This window comes from Thamnophis elegans, chromosome 3, assembly GCF_009769535.1.
Source record: "Thamnophis elegans isolate rThaEle1 chromosome 3, rThaEle1.pri, whole genome shotgun sequence".
NCBI lineage: Eukaryota > Metazoa > Chordata > Lepidosauria > Squamata > Colubridae > Thamnophis > Thamnophis elegans.
The window spans coordinates 101669853-101693091 of NC_045543.1; positions in this window are offsets into that span (position 1 = coordinate 101669853).

Genomic DNA, 23239 nt, shown 5'->3' on the forward strand with positions numbered 1-23239 from the left:
GCACAGTGATTCCTATCATTGGATCACTGTACCAGAGGAGGTGGGACATCGCTATGTGGCTGCTTGCCATAACAAGGAGGAGGTGGGACATCATTGCAGAGCGGCAGGAGGGGAAGGAAGGGGAATCGTAAGACAGCCCTGCATTACATTAGAACGTGAGGAGGGGGGATGGTGCGGTGCGCGCTGTGCGGCAAACTGACACAGAGGGAGGGGAAACTCACAGGGGCGCCGGGCCATTCACGAGCGTCACCCAGCGGCATGGCCCCGCCCCTTTTTCTCCTCCATTTCGGGCAAATTTTTCACTGACTCGAGTATAAGCCGAGGCGGCTTTTTTCAGCCCAAAAAGTGGGCTGAAAAACTCGGCTTATACTTGAGTATATACGGTAAGTTGAAGTGATTAATAAAACACTAGATTGTCATCCTTGACTTTGAAAGTTAAAGTTATCTACCAATTCTTAAAAGCTTTAGATGTGTGAAATGAATAAAATGGTATGTTGCTCTTATTCTTAGGCATGATAGGAAGACAGATTGAAAGGAAAGAATGCCGCCCCAAAACTTTAAAAAAAATCTAGGATCTTTAAAGCTTTGTGAAAGACTCCTTTGCTTGTCTAATTTTTACTAATCACAGGCTCTTTTTCATTTTGTATTATAAGAGTTTTTATAAGCTTTTAAGAGATAAATCAAAGACCCAATATATTTTGATGTACACACACAGACAGACACACACACACTGTAATGATATAACTAATTTGAATATTGACATCTGTTTGGGCATGTAATATACAGAATTTTAAAACCGATGCAAAAAATAGAAACACTGCAGTTCTGGCTTTGCGTTCAGACCATGGGTTGTAATGTTGTTGTACTATATCATTTTGTTTATTTGTGTCATTTTAGATTATTTTATTGTAGTTTAAATAAAAATAAAGTTGAATTGTAAATAAATGACATTAGGCAGCAAGCAGTGACCCCAGCTTGGAACATGGCTGTAAAAGGAAAAAATAACTATATAGACCTGCATATGTATATATCAAACTGTTCCATGCATAATACAGCTATTTGGTCATCATTTACATATATAATCCAATGGATTCCAAAGAAATAAGATCACCAATCTAATCCAAAAAGAAACCCCCACTAAAATCCAGGACAGAGAACAAGAAAAACAGAAAAGCCCTCCTCCCATACATAAAAGGCACCACAGACAGAATCAGCAAAATCCTCCGCAAACACAACCTCAAGACAGCATTCTGCACAAACTGAAAAATATCCACCATCCTAAGAAACCCCAAAGACAAAATTGAGTTAGAAAATCAAGGAGTATATGAAATCCCATGCACCACCTGCCCCACCACATACATCGGACAAACCAACAGAAGAATAAGTGCACGCATTGAAGAACACAAAAACGTAATCAGAAAAGAGGAACCAACTTCTTCCCTGGTCCAACACCTTAAAGCCACAGGACATAAAATTGATTTTAATAAGACTAGAACTATCGCCAAGGCTGAACATTTCAACAACCGAATAATCAGAGAAGCCATTGAGATAGAAAAACGCCCACACAGCATGAACAGGCGGGACAATACCTCCCGCCTGCCAGCCATTTGGAAACCTGCCCTTATTGATAAACGAGTCCCGAACATGATGAATAACACCAGACCCACAGTCACAAGAGCCACACTGAATATCACCACCAAACATCCACAAAGAAAACAGACTGATGAGGAGACAGACCAAGGACCAGAAGCCAGACTGCAAATGCACAATTAGCCTCTTTAAACCCCTCCTATCCTTACATGAAACACAACCCCCCAACCAATCAGAACACACCTCCACCCAATCAGGACACAGCCAAGCTCCCACCCAATCAGTTCAAACCCCCACTGGCAGTTAAAAGGAAGAAACAGCCGAGATCTCACATTGCTTCTGGAAGCACCAAGCCTGAAGAAGCCTGAAGATGACGAATGAGACTTCGTCGAAACGTCGCCAAGACATCTCCAATTTTACACATGAGAAAACCCGAATAACTAGAGACCTACATACATATATACATAGATATTTATATTTATTTATATTTATATTTATATTTATATTTATATTATTTATATTTATATTTATATTTATATTTATATTTATATTTATATTTATATTTATATTTATATTTATATTTATATTTATATTTATATTTATATTTATATTTATATTTATATTTATATTTATATTTATATTTATATTTATATTTATATTATTTATATTATTTATATTTATATTTATATTTATATTTATATTTATTTATATTATTTATATTTATATTTATATTTATATTTATATTTATATTTATATTTATATTTATTTATATTTATATTATTTATATTTATATTATTTATATTTATATTATTTATATTTATATTTATATTATTTATATTTATATTTATATTTATATTTATATTTATATTTATATTTATATTTATATTTATATTTATATTTATATTTATATTTATATTTATATTTATATTTATATTTATATTTATATTTATATTTATATTTATATTTATATTTATATTTATATTTATATTTATATTTATATTATTTATATTTATATTTATATTTATATTTATATTATTTATATTTATATTTATATTTATATTATTTATATTTATATTATTTATATTTATATTATTTATATTTATATTTATATTTAACTGTTCCCTGCATAATACAGCTATTAAGTCATCATTTTCTTGTCTTTCCCACTCTCTAAACAAAGAACTAGGGTTTTTTCCTTATTAAAAATGGTGTAGATATAATTATTAGGAGCTAGGACACAAAAATCAAGGGGATTCTGGAAAGAAATGGCAGAATTCCGTCAACTGCTCTTATCAGCGCACCTAACAATAAATGGAAGGGCTGGATAATTGTCTTGTATCAAATACTTGCATATGTCATGTTCATTTTTCTTGTTTCATATTCATTCCCTCCCAAAGGCCTTGCAGATTGCTGTAAACTCATTCCTGTCAAATGAGAGATCCATAATGCCCTACTTTTTGGACATCTGACAGGCTCTATCTTGATGGGCTTTTTATGAGGTAATGTTTGTAGTAATTTAAAACAACAGCAACAACACTTGTTTTGCTTTTGATACATATTCATCTTTGGACAAGAGTAAAGGGTGGCAAAGACTGCAATAGTTCACAGTATGCAATCATTCAGGATGAATTGTTTGCCACTTCCTTATTTCCATTATATAATCTTTGCATCTATCAATCAGGCTTTCCTGTACTTTTCTGTATGACAGTTTGGAACTAGACAGAAAATAGATGTTTCTTCCAAGCGGAAGTGGGATTTATTCCTGATTATGTATGTGTAAAATTGAAGCCTAGTCTGTATGAATATCTCCCTGCTTATCTATTTGTCTATCTATATGAGCACGTATGTAATTTGAAACTATCAGTAGTGCCTAATCAGTAATAGCAAATGTGCTTGAAAAAAAAATTATGTGTCCCTGTAATTTTGCTGGTGAATAGGCTGAAATGTTAACAAATGCTTATCAGGCAGTAGTCAGGCATTAAAGTTATCTTTAACCCATCAAATGAATGTGTTTCCGTTTGCTTGCATCAAGCTCTTTAGTTCTTTCCTGAAATACAAGGTTAGCCTTTGGTATAAAAGTTTCCCTTTTACTTTTAATGTCCCCCAGGTAACCATTTCATGTAAAAATTGCTAGGCGGTAGAGGTCACAACTCTAATCCTCCCAGATCAATACAGAGCCCCCCCTTCTACCTTTTTTTTTAAAAAAAAACCTTCTTCAGTGACCAAAATGGATCGAGTCAGGCTGCAGCCATTTTTCTGTGCATCAGGCTGTGCAATTGATTTCAAGATAACAGACAAGGAAGAAAGGTTTGCCAGGCCTGACTGCCCTCTGTCACTGTGGGAAACTTGAAACAGTGTAATTCAGCATTTGTTTGTTTGTTTGTTTGTTTTTTAATGCCTTACTTGTCATGCAGCATGAGGGTACTGTGGAAACCCTCACACTGGATATTGAAGCTGTTTAAATAAGGCCTTAGTTCTAAAGATGGAATAAAGTCTAGTAGACAGAAAGTAGAAGTTATAAACTTAAATGAATGACAAATGTTAGTATCAAGATTGGTGTCAGGTACATTGATAGCAAGCAGAAGATTTAAAGTTACCCACCAACAAATAACTTCACACAAAATTGCACTTCATCCTGTCTGTTAGATTTATTTCATTTCATTTTGAATTAAAATTGATAAAGTCGTCCAGCATCATCTTTCTCTGTTCTTCTTCTTGGGTGCTGTCTTGTTGAGCTGGTTCAGCTGCTCTCACCTGAATTCTCTCTGCACATCCCCAACAAATACCAACTGTTCTTCTTGACAAACTGTCACATAGGTATGGAAGTCTGTCCCTGTGTGATTGAGCATACACTTGATCGGGTAATACTGCTGTGTCAAAATGGCAGAGCGTAAGGAAGGTATTGTTGAAAGGACAGTCCTTCCACCATTTGAGAGCAGCTAATGAATGTCCATCTTTGAGTTACAAAATCTATACATCTTTAAAGGAAATGGTTTTCTGTAGTTTATCTGTATATTTGCTTTTTTGCTTTTTTGCTTTTCAATCGTAGGTTAGCTGTACTGTCATGTTGCAAATTTTAATTATCATCATCTTAATTTAATGACCCTATAATCCCTTGTGGGGTAGAGTCTGGACAACTGAATGAAGCTAGCAGAGTATTTTAATGGCCAGATGCCCTTCTTGTTGCCAATCTGGAGTTTTTTTCAGCAGATATATATTTTCAGTGTGCCCAGAGAGAGAAATATCTGACTCTACCTAGGACTGAATTCACAGCCCTCTGATTGTGAGGCGAGAGCTCTACCTCTAGGCCACCACACCACTCCATGTTGCAAATGTTAATACACATGCATAGTCCGTATTTAAGAACAAATATTTCACAGACCAAACATATTCCTAAATGTCCGGATTCTTAAACACCTCTAGATATGCTGCTATTTTAATAATGCAAGGTTTGATAAAGCAAAGCAGAAAAGCAGCTAATAAATTAAAGCTGGTTTCGAGTGAAGAAAAACTGCTGATTTATATTTAAACATTCAAGGACCAGACTGATATAACGATCATGTAGTCAAAATACAAGGAATTGTATTTCTATTTGAATAATTAAGCATATATATTCATATTTTATTATGTGTCCTTTCCTTGTCCTTTTGGTGATGTTAGTGCTCATTTCTGGCAATCCACAACTAGCCAATTTAATTATACTGATGGGTTACTACTAAATTGTACAATTTAAGAGTTATCCATGCTACAACATGTAAATTAACCTTAGCCTCTATTACCATTAATCTGTCAAGCAGGTTAACCGAAGAACATACAGGATAAAATATTTAGGAACAATACAAAGGGCAAACTGATGAGTGAGCTATGGGAAACATGTGCTGGATCTGCTCCTTGAACAAATTTAACAAATTATTTCCCAAAGCTGCCAGAAAATAGCATGGGGAAAAAAAACAAAAATTAATTGGACGGACTATTTTCAGTCAATAAAATGACAAAAAAACCTCATGTTCTTTGAAATACTCAGAACAGAAATCTCAGCTGTGATTCTGAATAGCCCATTCCTATAATATACTGCTTTCTCTCCACTCTCACTGAAGGATAGAAAATAGACTGTAAGATTATTTCCAATATACCAGCTTCCTTTAAAAAAGGGGGGGGGAAGGATTCCGAATTGTTCTTAAATGCAGGACTACTATTTTGAGTAAAATATTATATTTCCCAAGTGTAGGCATTTACAAATATAAATACTTCACATTTCTACACCCCCTAATTTTGTCATAACTCCCAATTAGGAAACCACCTTTTAATGCCATTGATTCATTTTTATAAACATCAATTAATAACACACTCACTGAGAGGGAGAATGAAGCAAAGACTGCAAAAGCGCTATGCCGATTAACAGACCAATCCAATTAACCACTATGCTAATAAAATGATAATCAGTTCTGGGTGCGGAAGGATAATCATTTCACTCCACTGATAATTACAACTTTTTATAGCTGATCAGTGTTACATCAGGTAGGGACAACTCATGGACACATTCCATCCTCTTATTTCAGTACATTTCTGACTGAGTACATTTCAGTTCATTTCCCAAAGAGAATCAGCAATTCTTTGATTTCTCTGAGGATTTCAGGAAAGAGCCACTAGGAACAAATTCAATGTTAAGGGTATATCTGATCTGCCATCATATCACTTCAGCTCTGCTTCACTTCAATGGAATCCTGCCATAAAAGTGGGGGAGTACGGGGATATAGGAAGGGGGATTACAGGATAACAGGAACCAGAAGTACCAACCCAGAACAGAGCCCGGCAGATCCAAGGACACAAGCATGAGGATAGAGTGCAAACATCCACCAAAGAGGTGTCAATCTTTATGACTGTTACCAAAACACCTAGATTGAATACCATTGGACATTCTCAAAAGGACCAAGAAAGGAGGGCCCAGGAGAAGGGATATGTACTGAGTTTACATGGGCATATTCAGATCTGGTTTTGCCCTTCACAGTAACCACTTGGCTTTAATAAAAGTATATGTTTCACTCCAAGTGGAATGAGGGGCTTTCTTTCCTAAATGCCCAAGCTGGGATAGGCCACTCATGTGGATTAGGAGAGCATCTTTAGGATTATGCCTGTGACTAGACTATGTATTTGATTTATAAGAGTATCTCTTCTTTTTTTGCCATGACCCCATCTCTATGTGCCTTGATTTTTCAAGAATGACTTTTTCTATGTTATCACTGCATCGTTGGATGTTCTTACTGTTCTGGGCATTTAGTTGGACCTACAGCTGTGCTGCACAAGATTTAGCGTGTTTCTTGGAAAGGCCAAGCAAAGATTAGCTTTCCTTTATGCCTGCTTATATTCTTCTCTGATTTTGTAAGGATTTGTCCTGCAGCAAGATATTTACTCTCTGTTTCAAGTAATATCTGGATCTATTCCTAAGACTAGGCTGGAATGCTGCCCATTACAAGTAAGGAAAAGAAAGGGAGCAATCATTACAGCCTATAAATATGAAGTGGATTGAATAGTTCACAGAAACCATCTGGATTCAGGAATGAATAATGCCGGCACTGTAATAGTTGGGTTTTGTTTTATGGATCTCTGTGCTCTCTCCATGATTTTTTCATCCTACTTGATAAAGCCAACATTTTTTTTCAAAGTATTACATATGATCATTTTTTATTTCTATATTATTTTATAATAAAAGTAGACGTATAGTTCTGAAGCAACTTTAGGCATAAACTGTCATAGCAGGATCATATATATAAACACTGTTTTCAATCACCCCTACAAATCAGACTATTGCTATTTTGGCAGGTTTTCCTCAACTTCAATTCTACTTCATCCCTTCCTTGCTTTTTTTTGCCAGGTAGAATAACAATGGTCAATACTCTTTCCCACTACAAACTCCATCATGTGATCACATGCAATGTCTTTCTGACCTTGAAATTTCACAGAGATCTACATGAGAATGCTGAACTTTTAGGAAATGTCAATATTCTGGTCTGAAATCTCATGGCATTTGATGATCTACTGAGATTTTGCCATTTATTTAATTTAATTTCAAACTTAATTTTGTAGATCCCAGAGTATCATTTAGCATCATTATAGTAACATGATTAGTGCAAGCCTACATGTACTAGTCCCTGAGATAAACCATTTATATATATTCTGATGATATCCTTTGAATCATTTCCTATTTTATTCTAATAGCTTGAAAAGAAAGTACTCTAATTCAGGAATAGTGATTTCCAGATGTATCAGAATTCATGAATCTTAGAAAATATATTTATTATTTGATAATTATTAAAGTGTCACCTAGATATTTGAACAGCATCAATTATCTTTAAATTATTATTTAAAAAATATATATAAGCCAATTCAACAAAACACACTCATACAACCCAGTATGCTTTGAGTCACATATTTAGAAAGTCCTAAAACAGTGGTTCCCAAACTTGGCAACTTTAAGACTTGTGGACTTCACCACAGTTGCCAAGTTTGGGAACCACTGTCCTAAAACAATGGTTTTAATGTAAGAAGTATCTTTTTAAAATCTTGGAGATAATCCTTTCCTTACTAATTTTTCTGATGACATTGGTAAAATTAATCCAGGATAAATCCTAGGTAGTGAATTTATGTATAATTATTCAGTAACGCAACTGGTGGAACAGATTTTCCACCTCTCTAGTCCTTATAAATTATTTCTGTAAACATTAAATCAAGCCATACTTTGTGTAAGTACACACAGTAAATTTTATGGAATCTTACCAGGACCAAGGGATGTAAATAACACACAAATGTGTGCCCAAATAGCTAATCTATTTTGCTGAGCTACTGGACACTATAATTATCCATATGCCTAAGAAGCTTTTCTGATCAATACACGGTATTGCCTTCCTGCTTGTTTTCTTTTTCCCCCTTCCCTCACCTTTCTGAATTTTGTTCAGCATCTTTATCACTAGCAGAAGAATAGAACCATGAGTCAAGAAAGTCTGATCAGCATTGACCATTTAAATCAAATTGTTCAGCAATTGGTTATACTGAGTCACTCAAATGAAAAACTGGATCAGTCAGGCGAAAAGTTATTATTTATAGCCTCATTTGTTTATTTGAGGTTATGCATACAAAAATTAGCAACCCCTAGCTGCAAAACTCAGGCACATTTCACAGCATAGCCTGGGAGAAGGTGCACGTAACCCATGAAGTGATGGATTTGTTATATTATTGAAGCAGGTATGTCATTATCTAGGTGGTGCAGTTAATATTAGAATGCTTTTCCTATATTGGCCTTATGGTAATCTCAAATCTCTTATTTGAAATATGATTTTTTTCTGTATATATCATATGTAGTATTCCTTTTATTGGTTGAAGGAATAATAATTTTACCATGACTTTTAAAATTATACAGTTGTTTTAATTGTAGTTAGTTAATTGTTTTAGAGATACAGTTCTTTGAATCCATCTATAATTTGATTGTTTTCAGGTTTCATATTTAAACTGAAATTCTGCCTTTTCTGGCAGAATCTTGATGGTACAGTTTTGACTTAGGAGGTCATAAATGTGATACATTTCACCTATAACAATGTCCCCCCCCCCCCGCTTTAACAGGTTGGTAGAACTGCAACAGAAAGTATATAAAACTTCTCTTTCCGAAGATATATTTTGAGCATGAATGTAAAGATGCATGACACAATGTGTTTTTATTCATATTAAAAGTATGTAACACTATAACTCCCTAGCCAGATAAATATTTTTTAAAAAGTGAGGAACTAAACTTCCTATCCCATAGTAATGAACATTTTCCTACTCACCAGCTAAACAGTCAGAATGGTAACCATAAGTGATTGAAACAGGAATAATTCATTTTGATGACATTTAAGTTACGCAATACCCATATTTTTTTTATATTTTTTTACTTGAACAGGGCTTTGGAAAAAGCAGGGAATAAAATGTAAAATACTTTTATGGGGTTTTTTCTTCCAAAAGCAGTGAGTAAGGATGGGATTTCATCCTAAATGAAACCAAAATAAGCAGCGCATTTTAAGATGGCAGCAAAATTATCCTTTTCAATTTAGTTCAACCTTACTAATAAAAGATTTAATCTTCATGAAATTGCCTAATTGCCTTTTGAAACCTATTAACTTGGCAGCCCTCACTAAGTAGGTATCAGTAAACTGCATAATTTAAGTATATGCTGGTTTTATATGTAGTTAATTTCCCACCATTCAGTATCATCAGAGCTTGGAGTGTCAAGAGTGGGAGGAAAAAAGTAGTTGTGTTGTATTAAATTTTAATCTGATTAATTTTATTAATCTTCATCTTATTTTTCTCATTCATTTAAATTAAAAGTCTGGAAAAAATGTAACTGTTCTCTTGCATTGTTTTATCTTTGATGAGTTTTCTTCTGACTGCAAAATCAATTCAACTTTGTGTGTGTGTATGTGTATGTACTAAATTAATGCTATAGATACAGCCAAATATCCTTCTATTAACCAATACCAGTATCTGCTGATGTCCTTTTCTTTAAAGAAAAAAAGAAAGAGAAAGAGTTGAACATAGAGGGTAAAAAGCTTTATGAGTAAAAGCCCATGACTTTCAATACAAATTTGTTAATTTTTCTTTACCATGGGGATGTCCAACCTTGGCAACTTTAAGACTTGTAGACTTCAACTCCCAAAATTCTTAAAGTTGCCAAGGTTGGATACTCCTGCTTTACCACATTTATTCCATCTCTTCTCAATTTAGAAAGGTTATTATTGCTGGCATAGCAATAACAGAGTTATTAAGAAAGTGCAAATTAAAGGTACATCACATTATTTTCACTGAAAAGCTGATTGAGGCTTTCCTAACTTGTCCTTACTTCTTCAGATCTCAAAATACAAATACAGAAGAGTAGAAACATGGCCTTGAAGAAGGAATTTAATTGCCATTATATTAGCCCAGATTAAAAAAGAAGAGGTAAGGAAAATTTCAAAATTGCACTGTTTTGATTCTTTTTTAGTATAGAGGGAAAAGACAAATTCTCTACAGTCTTGAAAAAGTCTATTATTACATCCTATAACATTAAAGGTCCAGTAGTCCTTTCAGTGTCTGTTTCCTAGCAATATCTGCCATGAAGGGCTGATAACTAAGAACAAGCCAAAAAATCCCCAAAAAACCAGAAGTTTCCTTCCCGATGACCAGAAAATAAAATTTCAGCCCTGGATGAACTATAAATACTCTAAAGGCCAACTCTACTTCATTCTTGTTCAACATAAAAAAGAAATGATTATGCAAATACCTTAGGCACCACCTTTTTCTCCTATAAACTTTGGGACTGGATGCTTTCTGAAAACTTCCTGACCTCACAATAGGGAGAGTTTAAATTAGCTATTCAGCTACAGTACAATATAAACATTACAACATTTACAAAATTAGCCACAACAATCAGCATTTTTCTGTTGCATTTAAAAGTCTCTTGAAATCTTTAAAAGGAAAAGATTAGCATGTCAGCATTTCTGGTGGATACTAATTTTGGATGGATGCTAATAGTATGCAGATGTACATCTATAAGAAAATTTCCCAACTCAGAAATTATTTAAACTAAAATTTTAAAGGCTATAATCTGGTTTCTTTTTCCACCCTTAATCTCTCTTAAAGGTAAATGTAAAGATTCCCCTTGAACATATGTGCTAGTCATTCCCGACAATAGGGAGTGGTGCTCATCTCTGTTTCAAAGCCGAAGAGCCAGCTCTGTCCAAAGATGCCTCCATTGTCACGTGACCAACATGGCCAAACACTGAAGGTGCACAGAACACTGTTACCTCTGTTTTTCTACTTGCATTTTTACATGCTTTCTAACTGCTAGGTTGGAAGAAGCTGGTACAAGTAATGGGAGCTCACTCCGTTATGCAGTGCTAGGGATTCAAACCGCTGACTACTGACCTTTCTGATCGACAAGCTCAGCGTCTTAGCCACTGAACCACTGTGTTCCTTTAGGTCTCTCACTCAGTTCAAATTAGGATGCATCTCCTTTGGGGAATATATCTAAGGCTATGCCACCTCAGATCCTTGGCTCACCTTATCTTATTAGATAGATTTGAGCCTTTCTTAAGAAGAAAATTTAGCCTATTGCGATTTTCACTTGTGGGCATTAACTGTTTTCAGATATTCTAAATTTGTAGTAAATTTATAGTGTGCATTTGTCTGGTTGTTTGGTGGTAGGGAACCTGACAAAACCTGAGTGGTTCCTTTGAAGAAAATGCTCCTGGATTCAAAAATAGCACTTCTTCGTTGCATTTAAAAGTCTCTTGAAATCTTTGAACGTGAAAGAATAGCATGTCAGCATTTTTGTAATATGCATTTGCTCTAATATCTGTAACATTAGTTGTGGCTGGAATGGAGAAAGAGATAGGAAACTTTCTAAACAAGTTGAAGAAATTTAACTGGGATAATTATGTTTGTCTTTTGTTCAATTGCCAACCTAGCAGTTCAAAAGCATGCAAATGCAAGTAGATGAATGGGTACTTCATACAGCATGTGGGAAAGTAACATTGTTCATCTGTCTCTCTCTCTCCCTCCCCCCCTCTCTCTCTCTCTCTCTTTTTCTCTGCCCCCCGTCCCAGTATGATGTCCTGACAGCCACATTATCCAGAAATATCGCCAGATAATTCTGGCTCTTTAGTTTAAGAAAAAGAGATTGTTGAATATCTAGGATATTCTCAAAGGGCCGGCAACAGCCTATGCTGCGCCCTGATTGGCTGGGATGCAGCATAGCCTGTTGCTAGCCAGCTACTAGCCCCTGATTGGTTCTGACAGTTCTAACACCTGATTGGTTTTGACAATTCTGACAGTTACAGTTGCTAGTATAAATACCCTGGCGCGTTACCAGGCGTTTTGAATCGCTGTCATCTCTGTATTCAATAAACATCTTGTTCTTGAACATCCTGGCTCCTGCGTCCATCCACCAATACACAAAAGAGATGATTTAGTCAGACTGACTAAAGTCAGTCACAACTAGTGGGGCAAAACCTGCAGAAATACCTTTCAGATACCCTTCAGATAATTGGAGGCACTGAATTCCCACCAACAGAAAAATAGTGTTCTCACAGGCTCTGCAAAGCTATAGTTTTAGTAAAGGGATCAGGAAAAAAAATCTGGTCTGGCATTTCATGATACACAGCATGAACTTTGTCAGCTTGGAGTCTCATCATTCAGATTTGCTTATGCACTTGCAAAGCATTCATTTACAGGTGCCCATCAAGTTCATTTTTCCTTAGTTGCTGTTTGAAAAATGGCTTTATTTAGGATGCAGGCCAAGTAAGACATTCCATTTCTCTATTGCTAATGTGTAGGTGGAGCTGATGAAATTTACATTGCCTTTTGTTACGTCCTCCCATGCCAGCCGATGCGAGGGGCTGGAGCAGCCGGCAGCTGATTGGCTGCGACGCACCCGCCAGCTGGAGGAAGACGCGGCGGGCGCCTATTGGCCGGCCAACTGACAGCTCCAGTATATAAAGAGCTGTCAGTTGGCCGGGAGCTGTCCACGTTCTGAATCCTCCTAGTTCACTGACCTGTGTTAAATAAAGCCGGAAAAACCGTTACGTTACTGAACGCCTCTAGCCTGGTTATTTAAAACTGGCGACGAGGATGTCAGAAACGGACCCCGTGGTAGTGCCAGCACTGGCGCCATCTTCGGTATTTACTGCCTTTCGCCCCAAAACTGAATCCTGGGATGCGTTCCTGGAAAGGTTCGAGGTCTTCCTGATGGCCCATGACCTGTCAGAGCTTCCCTAGAGGAGAAGAAGAGGCACCTTCTTACATTACTGCGGGGCAGAAATGTTTGCCACAGCCCGTGCGCTGGCCGCCCCGGCACCAGTACACTCCCTCCCACTTGACGTCCTGATGGAGCGCCTGAAGCTCCACTATGAGCCGGCACCGTCCAGATACACTCGCAGACAGACTTTCCGGCGATGCATTCAGAGACAGGGCCAGACAATCGCCCAATACATTGCTGAACTGCGGGCAACCACCATAAATTGCGAGTTCCCCGACTTGGAGGACACTTTGTTGGAGCAGTTCATCTACGGAGTCGCAGATATTAACCTCCACAGGAAAATCTTAGAGAAGACCGTCCTCACCATGAAAATCGCCATTGACATAGCCCGGGCGTATGAGATGGCCGGCCACTCAACACCAGACACCCGTCGACTGCCCCCATCCACTCTGCAGGGGTGGCCCAACTCAGGTGTGCACAGCCAAATGCTGTCCAACGACCCCTGTGCCGATGCCACAGTTTACCGTGGATCGCATGAGGGCACAGCCCCTGCGCGACGGAGGTAGCTGTCTGAGCTGCGGCAGCCGCCACCCAAGGGCATCATGCCATTTCCCCATGGCCGTTTGCCGCTGTTGCGGTAAAAAGGGGCATATTTCCAACGTCTGCAAATCTTCCTCCGGAGAACCTCGGAACCCGAGACCTCCCTCCTCTTCCTCGTCTTCCACCCTGCCGATGGCCAACCAACGTCCTGCTGGCCGATGCCAGACCCAGGGCTCCTCTTCAGGCCGGATGACCTGTTATGCAGTGTCCACCCCGGAGCCAACGACGGCCAACTGGCAGCCCAAACTGACTGCCGCTTCATCGTACGGCGGCCAGGGTAAAATGCACCTCCGCACTTGAGAGACTGCCTGCTGCCAATTACCTCCACTAGACCAATTAGATCCCACAGACTAGACCTCCTCTGAATTCCATCCGCCGGCCAGTGTCGACTGGCGACTACCCGGAGGAGAGCCTTCTCTGTGGCTGCTCCGACCCTCTGGAACGAACTCCCTGTGGAGATTCGTACCCTCACCACCCTCCAGGCCTTCCACATAGCCCTTAAAACCTGGCTGTTCCGACAGGCTTGGGGCTAAAGAATCGTTGCCCCTATCTCGAATGGTACGATTGTTGCCTCCTGCTGGCCAATGCCAGACCCCGGGCTCCTCTTCAGGCCGGATGACCTGTTATGCAGTGTCCACCCTGGAGCCAACGACGGCCAACTGGCAGCCCGAACTGACTGCCGCTTCATCGTACGGTGGCCAGGGTAAAATGCACCTCCGTACTTGAGAGACCGCCTGCTGCCAATTACCTCCACTAGACCAATTAGATCCCACAGACTAGGCCTCCTCCGAATTCCATCCGCCGACCAGTGTCGACTGGCGACTACCTGGAGGAGAGCCTTCTCTGTGGCTGCTCCGACCCTCTGGAACGAACTCCCCGTGGAGATTCGTACCCTCACCACCCTCCAGGCCTTCCGCATAGCCCTTAAAACCTGGCTGTTCCGACAGGCCTGGGGCTAAAGAATCGTTGCTCCTATCTCGAATGGTATGATTGTTGCGCTTTTTAACTATGTATTGTTTTGTGTTGTTGTCAAATTGTCTGTATCCCCCTTCCCTTGTTCGAGTTGTGAGTGCATACAAATGAAATAAAACTCCAACTCAAACTATTACTCGCAGGCCGCCCCTGCACGATGGAGCTGGACACTGGCTCCGCCCGCACCATAATTTCGTGGGACACCTTGAGGGCACTTATACCAACCCTCCGCCCTACACAACTCAGCCCTGCAGACTGCCTTCTACGGGACTACCAGGGTCACACCATCCCTATCTTGGGCTGCGGTACCTTTCCCGTCTCATACCGAAAATTCAAGGGCAAATTACCCCTAACAGTAGTCAAACCATCCTTAGCCTTGCTACTTGGCATGGACTGGTTTAGAGCCTTGGGCCTAGGTATCTCAGGCATTAATTCCCTACAACTAGCACCCTCACTGGAGTCCCTGCTAGCGGATTATGATGACATCTTCTCAGACGCGTTAGGGTGCTACAACGGCACCCCCATCTCTTTAAATCTTAACCCTTTGGTGGTGCCCATCCGTTTAAAGGCCAGACGGGTTCCGTTGGCTCTGAGGGCTCGCGTGGACGCTGAACTCGACAAGCTTATTGCCCAGGGAGTCCTAGAGCCAGTTGACCATGCCCCTTGGGAAACACCTATAGTCCTGCCACTCAAAGCCGATGGCTCACTGAGGGTGTGCGTGGACTATAAGGCCATGCCCAACAAGGCTTTACAAGCCCACCCTTATCCTGTGCCCGTAGTACAGCACGTCTTACATTCCTTGGGCCAGGGCCAGATTTTCGCAAAGCTGGACCTGGCCCAAGCATACCAACAGCTACCTGTAGATGAAGCGTCTGCCACGGCGCAAACCATTGTCACGCACTGGGGCGCCTTCAAATGTTGCCGCCTCCAGTTTGGAGTTAGTGTCGCCCCAGGCATTTTCCAGGGCCTTATGGAGCGAGTGCTCCACAGCATCCCCGGGGTCGTCCCTTATTTTGATGACGTCCTGATCGCCACAAAGGACCGATCAGGACTCGTCAAAACACTAAGGGACATCCTCTCAAGGTTCCGCAAGGCCAGATTACACTTAAAACATTCAAAGTGTAGATTCAGCGTGCTGTCAGTGGAGTTTTGGGGATTTTTGGTGGATTCCAACGGAATCCATCCCACCCCCTCCAACGTGGAAGCCATCGCGTCCGCTCCCACTCCTACCAATAAACAGGAGCTCCAAGCCTTCCTAGGCCTCGTAAATTTCTATTCACCATTTATCCCTCATAAAGCAACAGTTGCGGAGCCCCTGCACGGCCTCTTTGACACGTCAACTCCTTGGACCTGGACAGACCACGGAGCCCAAGCGCTTGCGGCTGTCAAAGCACTGTTAACCAATGCACCGGTGCTAATTCAGTACGATGAGCACCGTCCCCTAGTACTGGCCTGCGACGCATCCCCCTACGGGATTGGAGCGGTCCTCAGTCATTCATACCTGGATGGAACCGAGCTACCCATCGCTTTTTACTCCCGCACCTTGTCCAAACCAGAGTGGAATTATAGCCAGTTGGACAAGGAGGCCGTAGCGGGAGTAAAAAGGTTCCACTATTACTTATACGGCCGCCATTTTACCCTAGTAACGGATCACAAGCCGTTGCTGGGCATAATTGCAGGGGACCGCTCCACCCCACCCATCTTGTCACCTAGAATGGGCTGGTGGTCGGAGTTTCTCTCCGCCTACTCATACAACCTGGTATACAGACCAGGCAAACAGCTAGGGCACGCTGTTGCCCCCTGCCTACCCCAGTTACCGACCCAGCCCCAGCCCCAGCTGCATCAGTATTTACTCTAACTGAAGATGTCCCATGTCCCCTGCCAGCAACAGACATAGCACACGCCACGCGCTCCGATCACACTCTCCAAAGATTACTGGATGCAGTAAGACGCGGTTGGACAGAAGAAACACGCACAGGTGACTTTCTCCCATTCTACTGCTGAAGGGATGAGCTCTCAGCGTCCCACGACTGTCTACTGTGGGGTGCCAAAGTGGTGATACCTGCTGCCCTCCGCTCACAAGTCCTCACTAGCCTCCATGAGGGATACCCAGGCATAGTCAGAATGAAGGCACTCGGCCGCAGCTATGCCTGGTGGCCCTCCACGGACGCAGACATAGTGGCTTGGGTTCAGCGGTGTTCTCCCTGTCAGGCAGTACAACCAGCTCCCCCTTCCGCACCCACGCAACCCTGGGAGAAACCCCCCTCTCCCTGGAGCCGCATACACCTTGACTTCTTCGGCCCGGTAGAAGGCCGCACCTTCTTAATTATAGTAGACGCCCTGTCAAAGTGGGTCGAAATCTTCCAAATGGCCTCAACCACAGCGGGCGCCACTGTGCAAGCCCTACAATCCCTATTTACGACACATGGGTTACCAGACATCATCATATCCGATAACGGGCCCCAGTTCCAATCCTCCACTTTCCTAACCTTCTTAGCTTCACTAGGCATCCGCCATTCACCGATAGCACCCTACCATCCCGCAGCAAATGGCTTGGCTGAGAGAGCTGTAAGGTCAGCGAAAGAAGCTCTAGCCAGGCTACACCACCTTCCTTGGCCACAACGGCTTCGCACATATTTACTGGCTCAACATGCAACTCCAAATCAAACAACAGGGAAAAGTCCAGCAGAGTTATTAATGGGTCGCAGATTAAGAACTACCCTTGACAGGATGCACCCTGCCTTCTCGCCTACAACCCCAAATGCCGCACAACCCCCTAGAAATTTTCTGGTGGATGGGGGGTATATGCTCAAAACTACGCAGGGGAGCCCAAATGGCTAGCCGGGGTTGTGACTGAGATAACAGGGCCCTGCTCTTACAGGGTTCTGCTGGCCGATGGACAACTATGGAGGCGCCATGTGAACCAGCTGCGGCGCCGGGCACCAGCATCCCAGGCAGCAGCAACTGACGTGGCAACCAACAACAGCCACCAGGGTCTGCTTACTCCGGGGCCACCCAGCCTACCCAGGCACCTCCTTCTGGCGCCTCTTCAGCTCAACCCGGTCGAAGAGATCCACACAAAACTCAGCCGGGGCTTGCATGCCCAGGGGCTGATCAGCCTGCCCAACCACGTCAAGCCGCGGCTCTGCCAGTTACAACCAACTACGCAAACTGAAGCCTCCGCCCCTTACCTCGGCCCATCCCAATAGGCTCCGGGCCTGGACCAGCCTCTCAGATACGTCACCACAGCCAGGCACAACCTTCTTTGTCGGGAGACGCCCCAGCACTGAGGAGATCCCAGCGCGTGCGCAGACAGCCTGCGTATTGAGAGACTACGCATGTGCCATCTGGGGGGAAGGAGTGTTACGTCCTCCCGTGCCAGCCGACAGGAGGGGCTGGAGCAGCCGGCAGCTGATTGGCTGCGACGCACCCACCAGCTGGAGGAAGACGCGGCGGGCGCCTATTGGCCGGCCAACTGACAGCTCCAGTATATAAAGAGCTGTCAGTTGGCCGGGAGCTGTCCACGTTCTGAATCCTCCTAGTTCACCGACCTGTGTTAAATAAAGCCGGAAAAAACGTTACGTTACTGAACGCCTCTAGCCTGGTTATTTAAAAACTTTAGGTTAAGATATTGTATGTATCTTTGCTTTCAATATTAATATCGGTCTGTTATGTTAAAGATGTTGAAAATCTGTTTCATTTGAACATCATGTGATATGTTTTAATGCTGAATCAAGATAGTTAACTAAGTTCTTAACTTATTGTGGTCTGCATATTCTAGACACTCTGCCAAGTGTTATATTTTTAACTAGATAAAATTTAAACCATTTATTTAAGCAGTTTCTATTCAACTCTGGAGGGTGAATAGGTGGAATAAAAAGATTTTTTTTTCAAAAAATAGTAACACAGTTCATATGATCAACTTGTGATTTTTTAATTTATTGATTGAGATGGGAATGGAAGGGATACAGCTGAAGTTGGAAATAAGGAGCTGATTAAATTAAATTAAATTGAATTTTTAATCCAGTTCTTATTGAAGGCTTCTGAAGATAGTCATTATTCTTGGAAATCCAATGTATAGTTGAACATGTGGCTGCAAGATATAGAATTATTCTGAAAAGCTAATTTTAGGCTTTTAAAAAAATCTACTTCTAGCTTCTATCAACAGTCCCTGTTCACAGCTAGTTCATTGTCAGGTGTAATATATAGTGAAAACTAGAAGGAGAAGTGCCCTAATTAGGTCCCTAAAGCTTGTATATAATACTTGCATCCTGTTAATCTAATAAAAGCTCTTACCTTCAAGCTTTTGTCATAGATTTATGTCTAAAAGGTAAAGTTGAAGCTTCCAGAATAATGAATTATTAAACAGCCGCAGCTCATAAATTGCAAAACTACTTAAAATAAGAAGTCCAGGTATTTCAAATTAAACTGCACTTATTATATGATTGTATTGGCTATAACTTTAAAGTAAAAGTTGCATTCATGATTGAGGTATTTATGAAAATGTCTCACTTTATTGATGTAGTTGCTAGTTGTCCATAACCTACCCAATGAAATGTCTTTTCTTTAAAAATAATTATTTGAAATAATAATCCATCATTGGCTTCATGAATGTTCGCTTCAGAACAGATAGAGTGTAATCCTGGATAGGTTTCCTCAGTAGGACTCATTGCAGTGCAAGGGTTATTCTTAACTAATTTATAGCAATTTAGTCATTGTCTGATCCTCTCTTTAACAGATACATAGGCATGTTGCCCAAAGAAATCCTCCTCTTTCTTTAATAATTAAGTTAAACATTTTCAACAAAGCAAGTTGAACTTGGATTAACAGTTGAAAGTATACAGTGGTAAAATAATTAAAATATGTAACCTTGCCTACAATAAAATGTTTTGAATAGGAATAACTCTACTAAATGATAAATACTTAAAAAAAAGTCTAGTCTGGAAAAATTAACCATACAAGCATCTCCTGGGCAGAACAGTCTTGCTGCCTTGAAGCAAAGGAGAATAAACTTTCTCATGGCTTTCTATTCAAGTGTATAATCCTAAGAACTCTTATAAGATCAATTTTATGGTGCAATATCCAATTTGGAGGTTATAGTGTATAAGAAAATGGGGATTTTGTTAAAAGAACAAAGAATATTTTCCCCTTCAGGCTGTTTACTAGGCTGCTGTACTGCCAAGGTTTAGCAGGAATTCCCATAACATGGATTGCTAGCAAGATTGCAGTTGGAATGAGGACAGTATCCCAAATAGCTTCATTGAATTAAATCTTATGGGGAAACTGCATAAGTCAAATTAATTAATAACCTCTAACTTGCAACTGCAAACCAGGTCATAGAGCTTAAGTCTTATTGGTTCTGAAATTGACAACCTGTGTTCTTCTAGATATTGGGAAACTATAATTAGTTATATCCTAGTTGGCATAGCCAATTATGAAGCATGCCAAGTTCTGTCATTCAGCATTATTTGTTTCTCCAACCTTCTTTAAATAAAGGTAGAATGTAAACCTATTTGATATGATTCAATCCAAGTTAAGAATTCTCAGCTGTAGAGCAGCTCACAGCACTGAGTGTCTACTGCAATTGTATGTCTTAAAATTCTGTTACACACATTTTATTTTGATATAGCTGAATATAATAAAAGTTATCCTTCCTTTCTGGTAAAGAAGTAAAATGTTGGTTCAACCAAACAAAGAAAAATGCAAGACTTTTGTTTGCCATCCCAAGAAGAAACTACTGTGCAAGTATATCTGTGTGAGGAATCAACTGGAAACTTTATTTATGACCTATTTAGATTTGACAGTTTTCTTTATAGGTTCTCTCGGATACAATTTACAACAGAGGTGGTCAATACTATAAGAGAGGGTAAAAAGAAGACTATTTCATGAGCTTTGCCCTATGCTTATCTCAAATGATTTGTCATTCTTGGGAAAATGTATGTATGTACATGTTTTGGTCCAACTACTATGAGCAACTAGCTGTTTCTTTCACTCTTTCACTTATGCTCTTTCCTTTCCACATCATATAGATCTTGTCTCATTTCTAGGACCCTAGTTAACAAGATTTTATATTGCTTTTTCTAACCACTAACCACTGTTGTATTAATAGTTCTGGTTTTAAATCCAGAAATGCTTTGAATCAACTTAAAAATATTTTTTCACAATCAAGATTCTAATCACAAGTATTTGAATGAATCATTCTCCCTCTTCTCTCCACCCAGAAAAAAAATCAATATTTAGAAATTAGATATTCAAGAAATGCTGGCATATAAACTGTACCCTGAACTATGTAATATTCAATCTGATTCATTCTGATATAAGCGCCATAGCATTCAGTGTACTTGAAAAACTTATCCCTTAGAAACTTAATTTCATTTTTTTAGGCATTTGTTTGCAGACAATCTCTACGTTGAGTGTCCATGACACTAAAGTGAATGGGAGCAACTTCCTAAGTAAAAGCTTGTTTCTCGCTAACTTGAGATATTGAATTAGGATCTCAGTAGTTGATAAATCTGAGCTTCAATTATATTTGAACATAACCTAAATCACACAGGCTGAAGTCCTCAACACAAAAACATTAATTTCTTACATTGCTTTAACTGAATATAATTTTGTGGCAACTTAAATCCCTGTCCATTTATCTCCACCTCTATGGAACAATAAAATTTTCATGATAGTATGGATAGAGATCAAGTTTAAGGTTGTTGGCTACATATAAACTGTTGATTTCGAAAGCATTCATGCAGCCTGTTTTGACAATTTCTTGAGTCAAATCATTATCAAGTAAAAGTCCATACAAAGCAAAATAATGGATGTTTTTCTCAGCATGCCTAGCTTTTCCATTTAAATAATCAATGTATCCCTGCTGTGCCAAATGAAGCTAAGCATACCCTTCTATATTTTACTATATCTTTAAAATGAAGGGAATGTGGAAGTGAGGCATAGTAGCCTAAACACATAACTGAAGCTGATTTCTATGATGCTCAAAATGATTTAAAGAAAAACAAATTCAAACTTCCAAATACAGTAGACTCAAATGCTGCATTGTCCTTCAGACAGACCTGTAAATGCTTTAATGGAAAAAGCTTGATTTTTTTATTTTACTCTAACAGGTGTGTGCACAAACACTTAGTTATTTGCTGTATTTAATAGCTTATAATGAGCTTTGAGGAAATGTGGCTACTGACTATTGACTTGCTCCAATGAAGGTTGATTGATGTTTAAGTTGGTTTAATGAAGAGGAGGAAAAACAATTGGAGATTTTGCCATTCCTGTTGGCTTGAAGAAGAAAGAATGATGAATAATTCCAAACTCAGCATGCAGATTATAAAGAGAGATAACAATCATATTGTATTCTTCCAGGATATTTTCCAAAGAAAACTAAACGAAAGAGATCCTATTTCGACAAATAGGTGGGTGTAGTATTGTGGTATTGTGAAGAGGGAGGAAGAATGCTTTTCAATTCTTTTCATTAATGGGGGGAAAAGAAAACATTTGGGAAATGTTAATGGAAGGATTGGGAATTATTTCACTTATTTTAGTTAAAAGCTGTCCTCTGGATGCCCATTTTCATGATAACATGCTTTACAAATGTGTTGATTTTATACAACCACATTCCAGGATAAATAAGGCAACCAGAGATATATTTTAAAAATAAACATTAAAACAAGTTAAATAGTAATGCAGGAACAAATCTGAGTCAATCACTGGGACCAGTGGTGCCCCCTTTGGTCACAGTGACTGACCCAAATTGGATCCTGAAACATTATCCTCGGAGACATATATTTGCCTTCATTTGTCTTAAATTGTAATACTCACTGGATCCCAGTCCTAGAGACCTGAGGTTACACTAATCCACTAGCTCAGCAAAGCCATGGTGTTTGCTTATAAATTAAATAATAGCTATAAATCTAGAAGACCCAAATCATGGACTTGGTCCTTGGAAAATTCAGATCTACTCAGAGTCAAAATAGGAACCATACAGCCAGATGATTTCTGATTAATCTCCATTTTTTAATTTTTTCTTTAAGATCCCCTCTGTGTTCTTTCCAGATACCAGCTTAAGACCTCCTCCACATCTTCCCAAGATGAAAATGTATAGCTCAATTTTATCGACATATTCATGATAGCTCACCCCCAACCCAATGGATAACCCTTACAAGCAATGTCATGTAGGTATTAAAAATCCATGTCCAATAGCACTTCACTATACAGCCATGATGGCGAACCTATGGCACACATGCCAGAGGTGACACGCAGAACCCTCTCTGATGGCACGTGAGCCATCACCACAGTTTAGTTCCACTGTGCATGTGC